Source organism: Lycium barbarum, chromosome 9, assembly GCF_019175385.1.
Source record: "Lycium barbarum isolate Lr01 chromosome 9, ASM1917538v2, whole genome shotgun sequence".
NCBI lineage: Eukaryota > Viridiplantae > Streptophyta > Magnoliopsida > Solanales > Solanaceae > Lycium > Lycium barbarum.
Window position 1 is genome coordinate 6,241,744 of NC_083345.1, and position 6,447 is coordinate 6,248,190.

At 33.1% G+C, this 6,447-nt stretch overlaps 1 long non-coding RNA gene across 1 annotated transcript; it reads right to left on the minus strand.

Moving 5' to 3' along the window:
- Positions 1-4,876: 4,876 nt before the first annotated feature.
- LOC132611093 (uncharacterized) lies at positions 4,877-5,637 on the minus strand. The gene is made up of 2 exons (XR_009571455.1): positions 5,460-5,637; positions 4,877-5,140 (listed from the first exon to the last, which is right to left on the minus strand). It is a non-coding gene; the product is annotated as an uncharacterized LOC132611093 (long non-coding RNA).
- Between the last annotated feature and the right edge of the window lie 810 nt (positions 5,638-6,447).

Below are 6,447 nucleotides of genomic sequence, written 5' to 3' on the forward strand. Positions count from 1 at the left end.
CTGGAAAGCTCCATTGATTACCATTCCTTCCGCAAGCAGATCATGTGTAATCACTTGAAGTTCCTAGACCTGTGACATGACAGATTTATTATCTACCATTTTAAAGTCCAAGAACTTCGCAGTAACAAACTTTTTCAACCCAGCATCCTCAGTCTTATATTTCTTGTCCAAAGCATTCCATAATTCCTTAGACGTCTTACAGCCGCTATACACATTATATAGACCATCATCCATCCCATTAAGAATATAGTTTTTACATAGAAAATCAGAATGATTCCATGCCTCCGTCACGATGAAATGCTCGTTGTCCGGAGTCTCTTCTGGTAGAACATAAACTTCCTCAGTAATAAATTTTTGCAGACTGAGGGTTGTTAAGTAGAAGAACATTTTCTGTTGCCAGCGTTTAAAGTCTATGCTAGAAAACTTTCCGGGCTTCTCTGCCGCAGTCATTGCAGGGACAGTTGTGGTGCGACTAGAAGAGGCGACAGTCGTTACACCAGAACCAGTAGCATTCTCGGCAGTGATATCAACCATTTTCTGTTTGACAACAAAACAGAACCAGAATCAATAAATAGAACGCACAAGGTAATAATGTCGATGAAGTTTTTATATTCTTCTAATCGAACTCACAAAGTAATAATCTCGATGAAGTTTTTATATCTTCAAATCGAGTAGGTTACTGGAGTAGAAAATCTCAGGATTTTAGTCTTCAAACAGAACAGAATATTAGATGAAACAGAAGTATAATTATTAAATTCTTTAAGTTTGTGATTCCTGTTAATCAAATTGTAATTTGTTTACATAAACTAAAGAACAATATGTTTATTTCGAGCCCACAGAAAAAACTGTGTTTCCTTAAAGAATTTAATCCCCTCACAATCGTCTAAGGTTTGGATTAATTCTTCCCAGGATAGAACGAAATTCTATTTTGCAATACCGGCAATGAAAATTGCAGAATTTCAGTGAACTCAACGAATGGTAGAAATCACACGACACTTAATGATTTTTGGTTTTGGAAAGAATGCAGTATGAGGGGAAAGAAAAATGTGATTTTCAGAAAGCATTTTTTTTTCAGTTTTTCGTTTTCAGTGTGTAAAAATGAGGCGAAGCCTCTGAAAATTTATAGCCTGCTATTTTGATCTCAACAGGTGTGAAAGTGTCTGTTCGGTGAAGGAGATGACCGTTGGGAAAAATTAATTCCGTTGGGAAAAATAATTCCGCGAATTTAATTAATTAAGTTAAATTTCGCGTGAATTAATTAATATCAGGATTGGAAATATTAAGTAACGAAAATGGAAATAAAATAAATTTGGTCCAAAAACATTATTAATCAATCAGATCATCCGAAGCCGAAGCCGAGCCGAGTGACAACGATGACGCGAGGGGTGGTCCTCTTCTCAACCCTTTATGAAACATTATTAATCAATTCACTTTATGAAATGATTTACAACCACACAAATATTCAAGACGTATTTTGAACTTCAAGTTTCAAAAGTCTTCACTCTTTCTTAAATGTCGTGTCCAGTCAAATGGGTTCACATAAATTGAAACGGAGGGAGTATGTTATACGGAAAAGGGTCAAAAATACTCTTAGGTGTCGTTGGTATGATGGATAAGCAAAAATAGCCCTGAGATAAAAATTTGGTACCGCTTTTGTCCCACATTTGGTTGAGATAAAATCGCGGGATAACTAATCCCGGGATTATAATGGTTTTATCCTACATAGAGAGTGGGATAACAATCCTGGGATAACTTATTCCCCAACCAAACGAGCCCTTAAAGTATTATTACAATAATAGCATACTCAATATAATCTCACAAGTGAGGGTCTGGGGAGGGTAGAGTGTATGCAGACTTTACCCCTACCATGAAGATATAGAGGTTGTTTCTGATAGACCCTCAGCTCAATCTTAAAGTATTAGAAATGGCTCAAAATGTGCTTCTTCCACCTATTGAATCAAATTTGCTCCTCCTTCTACCTATTCGGATAAAAAAATGCCCTAAAATTTGAAACATTAAATTTAAGTCTAAAATTGCCCCTTCCTTTAGCAGAAGTTGATGTGAAATGTATGATTTTTCTAATTAAATACGTGGCATTATTTTTATCGGTCCACATGTAATTAGACTCAAATCCAACCGATTAACCCAAGCTAATTTTTAAAAGACCAACATTTCTTCCTCTTCATCCAACATGTTGGATCTAAAGAAACACCAAAAAACATTCCACAGTCAACATAGTTTTATGCCCTTGAGCTAGAAATTTCAGTCCAACATTTCGTGGTTGTTGATGACACTATGACCTGAATTCATGTGTATGTTATCTCATTCATTTTGTTAATGATTGCAGAATCAAAAACACTAGGAAAGACATGATAATCAGAGGCGGAGCCAGGATTCAGAATTTGTGGGTTCGGGATTCTAATTCTTTAAAGTTATTGGGTTCTTAATTAATAATTTATACATATTTTTAAAAAAATTAATACAAATATATGATTCAGACAAAAGCTACTGGGTTCGGCCGAACCCACGCCCGAAGGGCTAACTCCGCCCCTGATGATAATAATAGGATTAATAGAACTTCAATTGTTTTAGGTATGTAGGTGAAGCATATATATTATCCTGGTATAAGTAATCTTAAGCACCACATAGCGAAGAAATAAATGACTGGTTATGGTCGGGTGGTGTGGTCCTCTTATTCTGATATTCTTTGCATTAGGTGTCTTTAAAGCATCCGAATTTCGAGCAGATATGTCTTTTGTTAATAGTTTAACTCACGTATGCTCTCACCATTCATTAATTGGTCTAAATATGGCCTTAGTGTAACTGGAGCCTCCAATAAATCTAATTAGCTAATTAATAAGCCAAAAATGGCCAAATATATGCCATTGAAAGTATAGGAAATTGAGTAGATATGTGTCCTTCATTGATAATGCCCATGAATGATACTCAATCTAATTTTCTCAAATTTAACCAAATTAAAAAAATAGTTTTTGGGTGATCACCCCCTCAACTCCACTGATTTTTTTATAATAGTGTTGCTTCGCTGAGAAGAGATTCTTGAGGATTGTTGTAATTTCGAAAAATTGTTGCTTTAGACACTATAGAATAAAAAATTTAACAAGCTCGGCTGCTTTTCATTTTTATGATAACACAATGGAAATTTCTCGTCCTTAGTTTAGGACACAAGTGCAGTTCAGAGAATACATGAATCTATTGTACAAAACTTAGAAAACTGAAGAACAAAATTATATTTATATATTATAATTTTCATCGCCAAAGATATGAATGTTTGTTACATCAATATATTGTATACATCATTAGTATGTAAAAAATACCACTATTAATTTAAGCTAAACTTTTTACTTTCAGACTTAAAAATTGGTGCTTCACTTCGGTTGTTGCATAAAAAAGAATAGGAAAAATGTTAAAATTGTACATGTTTAAGAAATGTAAACTATTAACTAATGGCATATCTGTTCATTTCGTACACTTTAAGAACATATTTGGCCATTTTTTACTTATTAATCAGCTAATTACATGCAAATTTAAATATGTCATCAGGAACCAATCTTGAATTTTATCAATCAGATGCAACATTGTTTTTCTTTCTCCCAAACTTCGCGTACAATTTAGGTCATTCATAAGGATTGAATATCCAGAAAGGCATGCTAGGAATTGGCTTGTGTATATCTCTTTTTGTTCCCAATCTTGAATTTTATCAGTCAGATGAAAGTTAGTACTTTTTTTATGTGATAGCCAGGTGAAAGTACTTTCTTGCTTTAATTACTTCCAAAACTTCGTCCTCAAATGAGGGTCATTGTAGAGTGTGTTAACTAGAGATATCCAAGGAAAAATCACACAATTAAACTAAACCAAAAACAAAGTCAAATTGATGAAGATATTATCAAAGGCAGAACAATTTGAATCATCTGCGTCCCTTTTGATTTGCTCTCCCCTGTTTACTTTTGTCTTCAAAGATCAATTAGGAGTTCTTTCAAATTAGGTTGAATACATCGAAAATCTCTTATACTTGTCAGTAAATTTCATCTAGATCTCGAACTATGACATATTTCGATTATGCACATCAATATATGATAAAATGTTTCTATTAGATATTTCCGCCTCAAAATTTGAAAAAAAAATTGTGCTCGTTCTCAAACGACCATTACGTAGTCACATAAAATATGTCACTTCCTTTAATTATACACATCGTCATCAAATGGAAGATGCCTTAGGTTTTACGGCTTATTAAGATTAAATCGTATTATTAAAGCCGGTGACATATTTTAAATGATTAACTTATCTATGCGACGGGCTCTTGAAGCCCATGCACAAACTTTTCCAAAATTCACTTTATCATGTGTTCAGTAATTCAATTGAAATAGACCATAGTTCGAGACTTCAAGTGTCTAAATTAAAATTTACTGGTAATTTTATTAGGCTATCGATGTATTTGGCCTTAAAATTAGGTTCCTTAAAATGCATTGTGAAAACAATCAATTCAAAAGGAATAGACCGTTTCCAACATCGAAATGGATATAAGCTAAGGACTTTTATTGATCCTAATTACCAAATACCAATGACAAATAAAAACATTAATGAGGTTTCAGTTGCACACTAATTTGGGCGAATTGAGCGGATTACATGGGTTTGGACTAATTTTGTCATCTCTATTGTTATGCTTGAAGATTCAATATCAACCAGTAATATCGCCCTATTTCCAATATATATCGATTCCGACCTATTTAGTCTCGTTGTAATTAATTAGGAGTTGTTTAGATGGACATTCCTTTTAACCCCTTAAAACATAATCGGCTCGAAGAAATTCATCGAAGATAAGATGCATTATGCAAGTAATAAAGTCAAAGGGAGCAAATTCTTTTCCAACATCAATAGCGGACGTTTATTGAATGAAAAGGAAAAACATAAATCATGGTTTAATTTTGCACAACAACAAAAGTAAATTAGTTTTGCTCTGTCTTGTGAACTCTTTTACGTCCATTATAATTAGCTTGTGGAGGTTTTCCTTGACATCCGCACTTATGTGTTGTCAAGTTACATACGGGTTTTGTGTCTATGCATTTCACGACGGTAGCACAATCGCCATCCGTAGAGCATCCTGCCACATGGCTTCCTTGTCCTACATACATTGACATTGTTGAATAAGTGACAGTAACAATGACGCACGTAGAATTTTTCTATAAACAATTTCAATATTTAAATAAGTGGATAAATGAACAATTTAGTATAATAACAAGTAATGTAGTTATTTTTATATCTATACCCAATATTTTTATTTCGTCTATGTATACATATCTAGTAAAGAATTTGACAAAGCAGTATTCCGTGACATAATTTGGGGCATGGTATATATGCTCCTGGATTAAGTTACTGAAATGCAAAAAAATTAACTGGCGAACTTCTACATAATATAGGGAAAATAGATCTAAAATGCTTACCTAACAAAATAAGCAAAAACGAGACCAAGAAAATCTTAAGGAATGTTGTCTTTGCCATTCTCTTCCAAGTTTTGTTGTAACACAAGAGTAACTATTGACTGTTATTATTGATGTCTTTTTGCAGCTTAACTGTTGCTTTAGCAATGAATTTATAGGGAAGCAAAAGTCATTCCATTGATGGAGAAATGGTAACTAAGATAAACAACTTTATATCCTTCCCATAGATTAAATAGATTTAGACTAAGGTAACAATCTTTCTTGCAGGAATTAACTACTTTTGAAAGTGAATCACCAAGTTTACCTTTGATATTTGTCAAGTAATCTAAAATCAAATCCATTTCAAGAATTACTTTGGAAAGTGAATCACTTAATTTCCATGTGATATTTGACAAGTAATCTAACATCAAATTTGTTTCACATAGGAAACTCATTAAAGGGGTTGTCATACCCCGTTTTAACCGAGTTGATTTAGGAGTACAACATATTGGGGATTCCTGTTTATTTGTTTTTAGGAGTCGCCACCTAATTAATTTTACGGTGAATTAGGACACCCAGATGTTTAACTAAGGTAAAGTTAAAACTAAACCTCTGTTAATAGTCTGCTTAACCAATGTGATTCTAGGTAAGAGCTCTATATTATCCTAAAGGGAAGGGGTTAGGCATCCTTTAGAATCCGTTAACTTACGGTTATCCGACCAAACTTAGGTTAATTAATTAAGATTAACTATAAGGCTTAAATCTTAAGAAAATGGGTTGTAAATATTATTGAGGTTTAAAGGAAAACATAATGATGTTATTTAAACTGACTTGAAGAAATGCATAGCAGTCCACTTGAAAATAAAACTTATAAATGTTTTTAAGCCTAAAATAATAATTTTTATTGTAAAAATGAGACTGGCAAAATATAATGATTTGTATATAAATAGAAGCTTTTTAGAGAAAACGTAGCCAATATGACATTATATCAGTATAATAATGTAAGAATGCA